Here is a 15,558-nt window from a genome sequence, read left to right as displayed (position 1 = left end):
CAAGCACCCGGTTTCGGAACTGGCTTTGAAGGGATAAATTGCTCCCAATAAGACCTTGCGCAAATTTTTCTGCCATTAACGCACGATTTAGCTTTTAATCCTTTGTATATACAATTCAGCTGCTTCCTATTTCACTTTTACGCCTTCATCATTTCCTCGCTCTGTAGCCAAAAAAAATTGACTTTGTCACGCATTCTGGCCGTTGGTGATCAGTCCGTCGGTTTGAGTGCAGTTCTAAAAAGAACGAAGACATTTGCTTAAAATATGAAGTTAACACGAAACTGCAAGACTGAAATTTTTATTCATAGAAATGATCCCTCCTGATATCTTCTGCCTGGGAATTCCGCGAAATGTCAAGGCCACTTTCCGGATTAATTCCGGCTATGATCTGAATTCCGAAAAATATCAAGGCCACTTGCGGGAATCATAAGCGCATTTCATGCCAATATGCTGCACTTCAGTCAAGAAATCCATATGAAGATATGACATATTTTTCATTTTTCTCAGAAATCACAAGTTAGTTTTTCCGGGAAAAATAGACACAAAAGCGATTTCAGCATAAAAATAAAAGGTCACCTACGGCTTCAAGTTATGTGAAAGCAGAGCGAAGTACGAACTCTTTATAGTGAGCATTTCTTGTTAGTATGTGGTACAATGTCGATTTTGCTATATTTGGGTTTACCTTCCAGGAGGTTGGGGGAACTGAATGTAAGTTTCCCAATTTTACTTGCAACTTACACAAAAAGTATAAGTGAACGTCTTCAAAGACGCACTAAACTGATTGATTTGTGCTGTCTCTAGCATTTCCTTCAGCGAAGGAGCGTAGCCAGCAGCACCATCAGCCGGGAAGGACCTCTTCAATAAAGACCTTCTTTGTTTTTTTGCGTATAGTTAATAATATTTGAATCACCAGCACCAATTGCTGGGATTATGGCGCAGCTTTAGGACGCCGGCAAACTAATATTAAGGAAACTTTTGATGGTCCCTTTTAGCGTGACGAAAACAAATTTTTCATCGCCATGGAAAACTCCCATTTTGTTAGGTTCAGTCTGAAGTATAATGAAAAACATTTTGCAACATTCGAAAACTTTTGGCTCTTGTCGCTATATCGTGGAGGTTAAAGCATTAACAAAGCAAACGGAACATTGATTTTTATTGACTATAGTTGGAAATTGAAATTTGACACAAAATATTCTTAATCAGCTTAAGTGATTAGTGCTGTCTCAGTAACATTTCCTTCAGCGATGATTCTACTACGCAGGTGCAATTCGCATGGCATTGATCACGTAAGCAATTAGTTTGAATACATTGCAAGCTGATGCCGGACTTCTCTTAAGACAAAAAATTGAGAAATATTGTAATGTTCCAAGTTACATCACTTCTGTAGCAAGATAACAGATTTTGGAAACACTAATAAATATGAAAATGCCATTGGTTTAGCAGATCGGATGATCATTGGTGGAGCTGGTTCTATACTAAGCTAAACAGGAATGCTGACATGCTTGTGACCAGGCTTGACCTAGAAGAAGCTCTTCCTTCAGCTATAGTTCCAGGGTGCACGCGTAGCACTTCCTTTATTTTCTGGAAACCACAAAAAGGTTGGAATTTTTACATCTCTCACGAAACATTGCGAAAACAACGGCAAAGTAAGGGTTTACACTGAAAAGTTGAGAACGGGGCAGCGACTGAGAACAATACAGACACCGAATCGTACAATGGGCAATTGATCATTGGCATCTGTAATAAAGGAAAGCAATCGAAAGCTGCCGAGAGCTGGTACAAAAATATATTTAATCTTGCAATTCGAGATGAATCTTATCCAATACAATAATCTTATGTCAACAGAGTTTCTTTTCCGGATTTATACCTTTTTTAATAAGGAAGTAAATCGCGGAAGTAATAAACGGGGAAAGTAACGCAAAGACCAATAGGATGATTTGTTTGGTTAAGGCTCCTAATTGTCAAAGGAGGTCCTTTAACAGGCTTCGTTCACAAATGGAACGTGATATTTATAACAATTAAACAACTCTAATTGGCAAAGTTGCATACTTGAAAAAAAACTAACGGCTGGTAAGGGTTTGCACTCTGAAAAGCTGCGAACTGGGCAGCGAGAACAATACTAACAACCGAATCGTACACGTACACGGGTTTGTGCTCCGAGCAAACTACTCCATGCGCCCTGCATAATGATCTTTTGGGCGGATTTTTCAGACCGGTCAGAAAGTAATTGCAAGGTTTCGGAACTCGCTTTGTAGGCATAAACGGCTGCCAATAAGAACTTACGCAAATTTTTCTGCCATTTTCGCAGGACTTAGCTTTTAATTCTGCCAACCCAAAAGCACATTTGTAGATGCAATTCAGCTTTTTTCTATTTCATTTTACGCCTCTATCATTTCCTCGCTCTGTTGCGGAGGAAAATTGACTTGGTCACGCATTTTGGAGTTGGTGATCAGTCCGTCGGTTTGAGTGTAGCACTAAAAAGAACGAAGACATTTGTTTAAAATGTGAAGTTAACACGAAACCGCTAGACTGAAATTATTATTCATAGAAATGATCCCTCCTGATATCTTCTGCTGAGAAATTCCGAGAAAAGTCAAATTATCTTCCGGCTATGACCTGAATTCCGAGAAATAACAAGGCCACTTCGGGAATCATAAGCGCATGTCGTGCTAATAGGCTGCACTTCAGTCAAGAAATGCAAATGAAGATATGACATATTTTTCATGTAATATATCAAACACGAGGAAGCGTGTTTCATCAGATATCCAAACACTGAGAAGTAGGTTGAAAAAACGAGGCGCAGCCGAATTTTTTTTTAAACGACTTCGAGGTGTTTAGATATCTGATGAAACACACTTTCGAGTGTTTGATATGGCTTTTCAAATGATCAATAATTCTTGGAGAAATTCAAGGCTAAAGTTGGCAAAATTTTATGGTAATTAGGATCACATATCCAAACCACGGTCACGGTAGTGATTTGCTTTGTTTTGGCTTGATGAATTATTAATGAGTTTGAGAATCTTCTTTGAAATGTCAAGTTGGTTTTCCGGGAAAAATTAACACAAATTAAAGCTATTTCTGCTTAAAAATAAAGGTCAACTATTTGAAAGCAGAGCAAAGTACGAACTCTTCAGTGAGCATTTTCTTGTTTTGGGTTTACCGTCCAGGAGGTTGGGAACTGAATGCAAAATTCCGGATTTTACTTGCGACTTCAAGCACAAAAAGTGTAAGCGAGCGCCAGTCAAAGACGCATTAAACTAATTGATTAGTGCTGTCTCTAGCATTTCCTTCAGCGAAGGAGTGGAGTCAGCAGCGCCATTAGCCGGGAAGGACCTCTTCAATAAAGACCTTCTATGTTTTTTTTTTCGTATAGTCAAAAACATTTGAATCAGCGCCACCATCAGTCGGGATTATGGCGAAGCTTTAGGATGCGGGCAAACTAATATTTAGCAAAATTTTAATGGTGCCCTTGAGCGTGACGAAAACAAATTTTTCATTGTCATGGAAAATCCCCCTTTTATTAGGTTCAGTCTGAAGTATAATGAAAAGCATTTTGCAACATTCGAGAACTTTTGGCTCTTGTCGCTATATCGTGTAGGTTAAAGGAACAACAAAGCAAACTGGACGTTGATTTTTATTGATTATAGCTGGAAATTGAAATTTGAAGCAAAATATTCTTAATCAGCTTAATTGATTAGTGCTGTCAGTCTAGCATTTCCTTCAGCGATCATTCTACTACGCAAGTGCAATTCGTATGGCATTGATCAAGTAAGGAATTAGTTTGTATCCACTGGAAGATGATGCCAGACTTCTTATCAAGACACAAGCTTGAGTCTTCCAATTACATTGCTTCTGTAGCAAGACAACAGCCTTTGAAAACACATGAAAATGCTATTGGTTTAGCATGCGCAGATCAAATGAACAGCGGCAAAGAAAGGGTTTCGCTGAAAAGTTGAGAACGTAGCAGCGAGAACAATACTGAAAACGCAATTGACAGTGGACAATGAATCATTGGTATCGGTAATAAGCACGAAAAGCAAAACCTAGGAAAGCTAGCAATCGAAAACTGTCAAGAGGTGGTACAGAAAATATTTAAGCTTGCAACTCGAGATGAATCTCATCCAATAGAGATAGTATAGAGTTTCTTTTCCGGATTGATTCTATTTTTAACACAGAAGTATAGCGCGGAAGTAATAAATGGGGAAGTAACGCAAACTGACCAATTAGAGGGGGTCGTTTAACAGGCTTCCGTTACAAATGAAACGTGATATTTAAAACAATTAAACAACTCTTATTGCCAAAGATGCATACTTGCAAAAATAACAGCTAGATAAGGGTTTACAATGAAAATATCTATTGGTGTAATTGTCAATTTAGATATTAACATTTTTAACATACTTTGAGTTATTACTATTTCTAGCTCTACATTCCTCCTTATTCTATAACATTATTTCTCTCTACGGTATTTATTTAGTTCTCACTGCGTGTTTTGTGTCATATGTGCTTATTTGTGTGTGTTTACCGCCGTAATTTAAACTAGAAGTGTTACTTTTGTAAAACTGGTTACCTGCCTCCTTTTACTCTATAGTTATCCCAGGTAGCCATAATAACAGTAATGCGACCGAATGGGGGAAATAAAGCTTGTTGTTATTATACCTAGACTTTCCCTCAACAAAACGTTTGGCAATCTCGTACCCAGAGTCCTCAGGCTTTTCGGTCAGCGGGTAGGCACCAGGGGAGACTCTGGGGACATCGAAAAAAGTCAAAGTCCGTAACGGTTTCCATTGTTTTACCGCAGAAATCCTGCGGTAATAAAATTCGATGTCCCCAGAGTCTCTCCTGGCGACTAACCGCTGGCCAAAGAGCCTGAGGACTCTGGGTACGAGAGTGAACGTTTGGTTGATTCTTGGTCACGTGCCCCTGATCAAATACAAATGTATCCCGACCGGGATACAATTCCGCAGTTGTTGCCCTTGCCCTCTTGCTGTGATTGTTGAAGGGACAGTCTAAATATATAACAAAGCAATCAACGTATGGTCCCTCGGGACACTAGTTAGTATTTGTTTTCACTCGAGTCCTGATGTTTCCCTCGACTTCGTCTCGAGAAATATCAGGACTCTCAGGAAAACAAAACTAACTGTTTCCCTCGGGACCATACATTAAGTGTATGTTGTAGCTTGTCACGCCTGTGAACTGGGCAGCGACAACAGTACATATGACCGAATCGTACACGGGACTGTAGACCATTAATCATTGTCATCTGTTATGAACACGGAAGGAAAAAACTAGGGGGAAGGGGTAATCAAAAACGTCTGGGGGTTGATAGAAAAGTATGTTTGAGCTCGACTCTGCTCGTGTCCGTGCTCCGAGCAAACTTCTCGCCCTGCATAATGGATCAAACCTTTTGAGCGTATAAACTGCTGCCAATAAACCCTTGCGTAAAATTTTTCTGCCATTTTCGCAGGATTTAGCCAGTAACTCTACCAACCAAAAGTACATTTGTAGATGCGATTCAGTTCTTTTCATTTCATTTTTCACCTTTTCATTTTCTTGCTCTGTAGCCAAGGAAAATTGACTTGGTCACGCATTCTGGAGTTGGTGATCTGAGTCCGTTGGTTTGAGAGAAGTACTAAAAAGAACAAAAACATTTGCTTAAAATATGAACTAAGCATTAAACTGCAAGACTGAAATTTTTATTCATAGAAATGATCCCTCCTGATATCTTCTGCTGGAGAATTCCGCGAAATGTCAAGTTATCTTACGGCTATGACCAGAATTCCGAGAAATAACAAGGGCTCTTCCTGGAATCATAAGCGCATTTCATTCCCATTGGGCTTAATTTTCGAGAGGTTTGGGGAACGGAGTGCAAATTTTCGGGTTTGCCTTGCGACTTACACAACTAGAAAGAACATTTTTCTTTTGACCTCCCAAGAATATTCCAGTTTGCCGAATTCATCAAAAAGATACACAGAGGACATGTTTTCTCGACTCAAATTCCTCAATTCCCAATGAAGATAAAAGGTCAAGTGTGGACCTCAAAGGAGACAAACGGAAAACGAGGACGTGTGGCTTAAACTGTTATTGCATGAAACCGGGAAATGAAAACCCCCTTCCAAAAATTTTCAGGCCCTGGTTTTGAGTTTGAACCAATCAAACGCAAGGTGTTTTTGTCCTGAAAACAACCCAGCCATTTTTTTTAATCTTGTGCAAGATGAAAGTCAAATGATTCGTCGCATCGAATTGATCAACGAGCATATGATCGAAATGTTTCATTCCTGTGTCAAGGAATGTGACGCCATCCAGACCAACGTGAACATCTTCCCGGCATTACTTGCTTCACCACGTGTCACGCGCGCCTCAAATTGAATGAAGCTCTCGAACTTTTAGATCAGCGGGTGCTATACTTTGGCACCGACTCGGTCATCTACACGTGAACATCAGGACAACCTCACGTGCCCCTTTGTCAATTACCTGAGGGATTTCACGAATGAACTCTTAAAGGAAAACAATTTCATCCGAGAAATTGTGGCAGTCGGTCCCAAATATTACGCTTGAAGCACAGCTCAACAAGTGGATTACAAAGTCTGATGATTTACTCTTAACATCCGCGGTCAAGTAATTCTCAATTTTCACACCATCTTAAACACAGACAACTACGACAACTACGACACATTAGAAGAATCGTTTACCTATTTAATTAACCATGGAAAAGGCAACAAACGCCCCACAAGTGGAGTCATATCCTCAAGAAGAACAATTTAGAATCCTAGTCTTAGACAAAGACTTGGCAATGTTTAAACAAGATCAAATCAAATGGAACATCATCTTTCCACTTCGTTTCGAGTGGTTGATCTGAAAAAAAAAAAAAAAAAAAAAAACCCTCGAAATCCTGCGTCACTATGAGATGATCTCGAAAACAACGATAGAAAAAAGCATCCTGTGGAATGAAAGAATTGATAAAGGCCAAATCCATGCCGTCTTTCTTTGAAACAGACTTCTGGATTGCTTGAGCTCCCCTCGTCGAATCCCTCCTAAAATAATATAATCCAGATCAACACGATGAAGACCATGACAGTCTGCAAGACCTCAACTTACTTAGGCGCTAGGCGTTTCCCCTTTAGATATTTATGTTTAGTTATCCGTATTAATGTTTTTAAAACTTTAAATTAACTAAATATTCATATATGTATTAATACTATCTTAAAAGTAAATGTGAAAATAAGGTTGTTGTTGTTGTTGTTCTTGTTTTCAACCTGACCCAGGTGCAACTCTCCATGAAATCCGTTTTCTGTGAAACACCGTGGAAAGCCTGGTACCAAGTCATTCTTCTTGTAGATGAGGAGATTTATGTGTATTACGTCAATCGTACTCTTATCTTTAAAGATTACGCTTACAGGCAATTCATGTCACGTGATAAAGATGAATTCAAGAATGACCTTTGCAACCGTATTTTGGCCGATGTGCTAAAACGCAGTAACCGATTTGCCTGGTCCTACATCACCCATGTAGATCGTGATGATGACTTTTCGGGACACGAGGACTTTAGTTTAGGTCGATACAGTAATGTAGGTGGCATCACCAACGACATCATGTTCATGCCAACATTCAACAAGCATCACATCGGATTGATCAATCAAATCCAATCCCAAAAAGCCAATAAAAACGAGCGACACTGCCAATCTGTTTCTCAATAACTTAGACCCGGCTGGATTGGAACGCTCCCACTGGCAAGTAAAACAGTATAAGGCAGAGTGCATACATTTTTAGATGCACCACTGTTTTCTTGACGATGGAAAACCCAAAAGAGAGGAGCCTCAAAGATGAAGCACCAAGAAACAGACACTGCTACAGACATCTAAAAAGAGATCAGTTTGCCAACGACGATGACTTATACAGATTACTATTTAGCCTGAGAAAAATCCATTAGGCATCAATGTTGGTTACTCCTTCATCAAAGCAAAGAGGCCCTCATGAAACATTCAACAAAGTAACATTGACACCACTTGCCCTTGAGACGATGCAAGAAGTCCTTTTGTCTTTGCTGGTCGTTTCCAATTGTTTACTCCCCTCGTAGTTGGGGCTTCACCAGCGCCTCCACACTTTTCTCAGACAGAGCGATATACGCCCTGTCTGTGTCCATTTCCAGATACTCGAAGTTGGTTCGATCCAGGAAATGATGACAGAAAACAAAAAAGAACATAAAGGAACGTAAAGGCTTTACTGCACTTAGAACACCATACTGCATTGGAGCGATTTTGTCTTTTTTTTCAGAGGTTGTCTTGATGAAACATAATGGAAACAATAGTACTGCTGCGTCACGATCTTCAATCCTGTACCCTTGCGTTGAAGATATAAGGTGACCAAAACGTTCAAAACAAGGTTTGAGGGTCCACTGGAAGGCTTGATGCACTTAGAACACCATATTGCATTGAAGCGCTTTTATCTTTTTGAAACATAAAGGAACCATGCAGGAACATAGCGGAACATATCTTATTCTCCTTAATTTTCGCGGGTTCTTAAATTCCCGATTTTTGCGATTTTAAACAATTCGCGAACTTAAAGAGCCGTGAAAAATAACGACCGCGAATTTTGATCTCGCAAAATTTAATGGACATAGAAAAATCATGTATTTGTGTTTTCAAGGGTCCTAAACAATTTTTAACACAAGGTGTTAGTACAAGAAGCTATCATCTATCAACTGTAGATGTTAATCAGTGTCAAGATTCGCCTCAAGTTCTTCGTCAGCATCTGAGTAATCATCTTCGCACAGTTCCTCCAATACATCCTTTGTACAGTCGTCAAATTGATGAATCGTTTTGTCTTCCCCCTGAGGATCCTTTTGAAGAGATTGAAGGTTCTATTGAGATCTCCTAGAAAGGACATGTAACGATACTCTCGATACTCGATAATGACTCGGAAGAACAAGAAGACTTTTTTGTTACTGTAAGACTGACTTTTAGAGGAATACAGCTGCCGCTAAGGGACAGCTTATTGGTTTTGTTTCGCTTGTTGATTAACGTACAATTTTTGAAAAAAAGAAAAAATAAAGTCACTTAATCGTCAATTTCGTAAACTTAGGATAATCATCGGTGATCATCATGATCACCGATGCTAAGCGAGTCAAAATCCAATATTAGAGCCACTTGGCGTCTGCTTAATGAGGTCCTAAACAGCAAGAAATTGAGACCTAAACCCAACTCTGTGTTTAAGGTTGATGACCAAGATATTTCTGACCCAATGGAGATTGCTAATCGATTTTGTAATTACTTCAGTAATATTGGACCAAACCTCGCTAAACGAATTCAATCTACGACCTCATATAAGAATTTTCTTCCTGGTCATTTCCCTCAGTTAGTGTTCCTAAATTTAGCAACTCAGGAGGAGATTATAGATATCGCATCGAAGTTTCCGGCGGGAAAATCGGCTGGGTATGACAACATTCCTATGTCTATCATAAAGCGATCTATATGTAGTGTTTCCTCTCCATTAACACACATTGTAAATCTCTCCATTACTCATGGTATCGTCCCGGATGAATTGAAAATTGCCCGTGTCGTACCTATTTTTAAATCAGGTGACAAAGCTCTCTTCAGCAACTACAGACCTATTTCTGTTCTACCGTGCTTTTCAAAGTTTTTGGAACGAATAATTTACAACCGTATTATAAATTATCTCAATGACTTCGATGTCTTATGTGATAATCAATATGGCTTTCGAAAAAATCGCTCTCCTAGCCTTGCGCTTGTCGATTTGTGTGACAAAATTTCTTCTGCATTTGATAGAAAAGAACACGCCATTGGAGTATTCCTAGATCTTTCGAAAGCGTTCGACACGGTAAATCACGACATTCTTTTTGACAAACTCAATCATTATGGGATCCGTGGTCTGGCACTAGAATGGGTCAAAAGTTATTTTTCTGTGAGGACACAATTTGTCGAATTTAATAACGTTAGATCTGCCCCACAGGGGATTTCCTGTGGGGTGCCTCAAGGTTCTATTCTTGGTCCCTTATTTTTTATCCTGTATGTTAATGATTTGAACAATGCTTCCCTGCTTGATGCAATCTTGTTTGCTGATGATACAAGCCTATTTATCTCCCATAATGATCCTGTTTACCTAACTAACACATTAAATAGAGAATTAAACAAATTGTCAACCTGGTTTGCAGCAAACCGGCTCTCCTTGAATTTAGCCAAGACTAATTTTATGGTATTCAAGCCCTGGCAAAAGAAGCAATCCTTTGAATTTCAAGTTTTCATAAATGAGCAGCCTATCCTTCGTGTTTCTGAGACCATGTTCTTGGGTGTTTTACTAGATGACAATTTGACCTGGAAATCTCATATATCCTTAACAGCAAATAAATTATCCAAATCTATAGGTATTATTCATAAATCTAGGTTTTTTCTCTCTACTCACTCCCTTCGTACTTTATACAATTCTATGATCCTTCCATATTTATATTATTGCAATTTAGCTTGGGCTGGTACCTATAAGTCAAACCTTCAAAGAATTGTAACCTTACAGAAACGTGCGTTAAGAATAGTAAGCAATTCCACATACATTGCCCATACTGGCCCTATCTTTAAGGAACTTAAACTCTTAAAATTTCATGATATCCATTCGTTTCAATTAGGCTTTTTTATGTTTTCATTCAAGAACTCTACACTCCCTTCCAAATTCAATAACTTTTTTTTACTGAATAGTCAAATCCATAATTATAATACTAGGAATGCTCAGTCCCTCCGCTTGCCACTGTGCAGAACGAACACCAGGAAGTTTTCAATTTACTTTCAAGGTCCAAACTTTTATAATTCGCTAACTTCTGACATAACTAGTTCTCCCTCCTCCGCTTCTTTTAAAAGAAAGCTTAAAGAATTTCTTCTTTCTAGGTATTAACTTCTGTAAGGCTGTAATTCTTAACTAACTAACTTACTTAATATGTGTATGTGTACGTGTGCGCGGTCAAAGTTAATTTACCATAAGTCCATATTGTAATTCTAATAAAAGATTAGTTAAGTGAGGAAGCCTGACTTGTTATAAGCCTCGTGGTTTCTTTCAGGTTTCCTCGCCATTTATTTTCTTTCTTCAATTTTTTTCTTCATTTTTTCTTCCCATCTGTAAATGTTGTGTATATGGCGAAATAAATATTGTATTGTATTGTATAGTCGATCATCAGTGATCATCATGATCAGCATGATGATAACTGATACCATTTTTAAAAGCGCGCTTTGGCAACTGTCCCCACCCTGGACAGTGGCATATATTATCCATGACATCGTATATTAAATGCAAACTAGGACCGGACGAATGGAGTTGAATGTGGCCATGCTGCTCTCTGATTGGTCAAATCAAGTTACGTGACCCCCAAATAATGCAATCTGATTGATTAGAGACTATATCGACCCCCTTTACAAGTTACATCCGCTGGTCGAGGCAAAACGTTGCAGCATACAACCGGTTTGCTTGTTGCTGGGATCGAGAGATTTAGCAGGATTTCAGGTGAGGTATTAAAACAGCCGTAACACGTTGAAACTTTTAGCTGACACTTGTGTGCAACGGTACTGCGAAACAAGTTTTAGCAGGCGTTGAACCATGTAACATGGTAGGTTTCGTGAAACTTTTTCGAACTTCCGTTGCGAGACAAGTTTCACGAAAAGTAGAATCGCTTTCTACTTCTGTAACGGCTCGCAACGGTCGCAGTGGTGAAACAAGAGTTTCACCGTGTAACACCACTTCGTGAAACTTGTTTCGCAGCGCTGTTGCACACAAGTATCAGCTAGCGAAGTCGTTTACGCAGAAGTTGAAGTTACTTAAATCACTGTACTTCCCGCCTAGACAGGCGAGAACTGATTTCTATTTTGGGGTTATTTTGCCCTCTGTTACGTATGGTATGTTGGTTTGGGGCTCTTGTGGTCAAGCGTTTTTCTCAAACCTGGAATCCATACATGTCAGAGCGGCAAAAATAATATTTAACTTAGATTGGTGTACGCCAAGCGAGGAGGTTCTTGCCGCAGCAAAATGGAATACCTTGGAGACTATGTATGAGATACGATTATTAATTTTAGCGCATCAGGCTTATTATCATCTTTTACCATGTCCTAAGAACTGTCTTTTTGTAAAGTATGCAAGTAGCTACGATTTCAGTAGGAAAATGACCTTCAAGTTTTCCAGGCCTAGGACTGATATGATCAAGAAATCATGTTCATACAAGTCAATTATTCCGTGGAATGCCCTGGAAAACCAAATGTGATCAATTTGCGACATTGAGGCTTTTAACAGGTCACTCAAGAGTACTTTTCAGCCACATATATTGTAAATACGTAGAATTCTTATTTAAGATTTATTGTGATTAGTTTAGGAAGTTTAATTTTGTTGATTGTAGACGACCACATCAGCTTTGCTGAACTTTTAATCGTGTTTAAATAAATGCTGTTATTATTATTATTATTATTATTATTATTATTATTATTGCAACGTGTAACGGCGGCCTTTTCACCACTGCGACCGTTGTGAACCGTCGCAGAAGTAGAGAGCGATTCTACTTTTCGTGAAACTTGTCTCGCAACGGAAGTTCGAAAAAGTTTCACGAAACCGACCATGTTACACGGTTCAACGCCTGCTGAAACTTGTTTCGCAGTGCCGTTGCACACAAGTGTCAGCTAAAAGTTTCAACGTGTAACGGCAGCTTAAAGGCCCACATTCACCCAAGATGTATTGCGCGCCGAGGAACAGTTTTCATATATGAAAACCCCCCCATTTATTTGAGCGGGAGTCGAGTGAGAAAGCAATAAGCGATCACGAATATTCTTTCCCTCCAGCACGAGTCGTATAGGAAACCCGCATGAACCGCTTGAGTTCGTACAGCCAATAAGATCACGCGTTTGGACAATACAGCATTTCAAAACAAAAACAAACGACCGCAACGACTCTTGGGTGAAGGTGGGCCTTTAAGCCTTCGTATTTTTATTTTCATCTGGGATTGTATAATATTTTACGGAATATTAAATAACGTGACATTTTAAAGCAATATTATATTTAGTGACCGACAGTAAGAACATTCTAAATAACATTAGCGTGATGATTTAGTCGTCTTCTTAGAACAGTCATTTTTTATTTCGTTCTAAATCACACAATTCTAAGTGAAAATAGAAGGACACACAAGTGTAAACTGAACAGTTTTACGAGAGGGATCGAAGTAGTTAAGGACTTGGCGTTTTTTGCGCAATTTCGATTAAATTTTCAATCGAATTTGTTTCGTTTATTTTCTAATCGCAAATTTTTCGTTTAAATTTTTTATCGAAAATTTGTGGTTTAAAAATTTAATCGAAAGTGCGCCAAAAAGCCAAGTCTTTAACTATATACTACATCCAACGAAAAATATATAGATTTCATTGCGTGACCTCTCATGAACAGGAAGTCTCAGAAAAACAGGAAGTCTATGATGTCATACCACAGGGAAAGTCCCAATGCAAGAACAAAACCCATGCCCTAAAAGTTTCGTACTTTGAACCTGCCGCCCCCCGAATCACGCGCTGCCACATCACATGCCTCAGGGAGAAAGCAGGCAAAGCATCGAATTCCTGTCTCGCAAAGGCAACGTTTTCACGTAGTATCAGCCTTGCAGTTTGTGTTACAGTTTATTTTTGGCTGATTAGGTCTCTTGTAGATCCTACGTCAACTAGCAGCATTATCGTTCGCGGTCCTTTGCAGTTTTCACGTCTACTTTATTGTCTTAATTTTTTTGGGGTCGTAAGTCTTAACAGATCCGATATGCTGTGCCGTTTAAGCATGGTTTTGTCCATGCGTTTCAATGTTAAGATGGTTTTATCCATCTACAATAACATTCAGTTGACTTTGCGAGACAGGAATTCGATGCTTTGCTTGCTTTCTTCCTGAGGCACGTGATGTGGCAGCGCGTGATTCGGGGGGCGGGCAAGTTCAAAGTACGAAACTTGATAGGGCATGGGTTTTGTTGCATTTTATTTGAGCTGGCTCTGTTGCTGGTTTCATATAGAACTGCTACACCGAGCTGACGAGTTCCAATAAGAACGAAACAGCTCTGAGCTGTCCATAGTTGCAGCCCTGTTTTGTCGGTTTCTGTTGGGTTGTTGTCTCGCAAAGTCAACTTTTTCACGTAGTATCAGCCTTGCAGTTTGTGTTACAGTTTATTTTTGGCTGATTAGGTCTCTTGAAGATCCTACGTCAACTAGCAGCATTATCGTTCGCGGTCCTTTGCAGTTTTCACGTTAACTCTATACTACCATAAAAATCTTATCGTATTTTTTCACCCATTTATCAATAAGAGGGCTATTATCAAGTATAAAATCGTCATAGTGTTGCATTTTGCTATTCACCATGCAGATCTCAAATGAGAATTTATGCGCATCTTTAGTGCGCAAGTAACGCACACGCCACGCAATGTCACGCGCAATTCATGGTTGACGATACACGGAGGAACACGGAGGTAAACACACATGTCGGCCGATGTGACAGCATTAAAAAGAGGGAAATTCATCTCCGTTGCACAGTTTAGAAAACGAAAACTCGACGTGAAACGATTAGACAGGTTAAGGTTGCAACAAAAAGTCCAAGAAAAGGCGTTGATACCTGCGGGTATTTCGCACCAAGAGATTTATATCTTTACTTGACTCTCGATATTATTAACTAAATTCGATTTTGAGACGGCATTACGGCTTTATAAGGACGGCTAGTTGGGAGAAAATATATTCCGTATTGGACTCCGTCATCGCGCAGAATGCCTGGACATCATGAATAATTCATAGCCACTGAAGCGGCAAATCGCGCTTTGAAGAGCTATAAATTAGAGAAGAATGGGCCAAAACTAGGCAACTAGGGTTCACAAAATTCACTTTCCCGAGTCTCAGAAATGATAATATCGAGGTTCACGCACGGCTTCTTGAAAATCAAGGATTAGTCTACAATTTGCACTAAAAAAGAATGAAATTGAGAAAGTAGAAGTTTTATGTTTTTCCACTTGAATATACAGTAAATTTTGCAAATTTTCGTATAGACAGTCATTTTGGAGAACTGTTTTGGGAAAACTAACATACCTACTAGACTTTCACGCACGGCAAATGGCAGACGAGTCTTTCCTTGAAAAGAATCCGTTTTAATTTCGAAAATTGGTCACGAGGAACCTTTATGTTTTTCAGTTTGAAAATTGTTAGTCGTAGTTTTATTTGAAAATGGCGCGTTCAGAGCTGGCGAGCTATTGTTTTCAGCCCAGACATGAATAACAATACATGTCAAATGAAACAATGCCTATTGTTGAAAACCACTCTGCATGAAAAAAAATATTCTTAACTACCGCGAATTTTAAAATTGCCATATGCATCAGCTGTTTTACTCACGATCTACGGACAAAACAAAGATGACGGCGTGGGCGACTTATAAATACAATAGTGGTCGGGAGCTCTTTTCAGAGCTCTTCGAAAACCCGCTCCGTCCGTTGTTAATTCACATCGTGCCGCCATACGTTAATGTTATAAACTCTGTTCACGATTTTCAACTGAACGGAGAAGGTATATGAAAATCATT

At 39.2% G+C, this 15,558-nt stretch overlaps 1 protein-coding gene across 1 annotated transcript in view; it reads left to right on the top strand.

The window, feature by feature from the left end:
• The first annotated feature begins 11,199 nt into the window (after positions 1 to 11,199).
• Positions 11,200 to 15,558, top strand: part of LOC146465421 (adhesion G protein-coupled receptor B2-like) — a 67,972-nt gene continuing 63,613 nt past the window's right edge. Inside the window, exon 1 of the mRNA XM_085128756.1 lies at positions 11,200 to 11,499. The gene's annotated coding sequence lies outside the window, so the exon portion shown is untranslated. The remainder of the gene's footprint in view (positions 11,500 to 15,558) is intronic.

Source organism: Pavona decussata, unplaced genomic scaffold (assembly GCF_977016875.1).
Source record: "Pavona decussata unplaced genomic scaffold, jaPavDecu1.1 SCAFFOLD_156, whole genome shotgun sequence".
NCBI classification, from domain to species: Eukaryota; Metazoa; Cnidaria; class Anthozoa; order Scleractinia; family Agariciidae; genus Pavona; species Pavona decussata.
The sequence above is the reverse complement of the archived record's forward strand: the minus strand, read 5'-3'. Positions and strand labels throughout refer to the sequence as shown.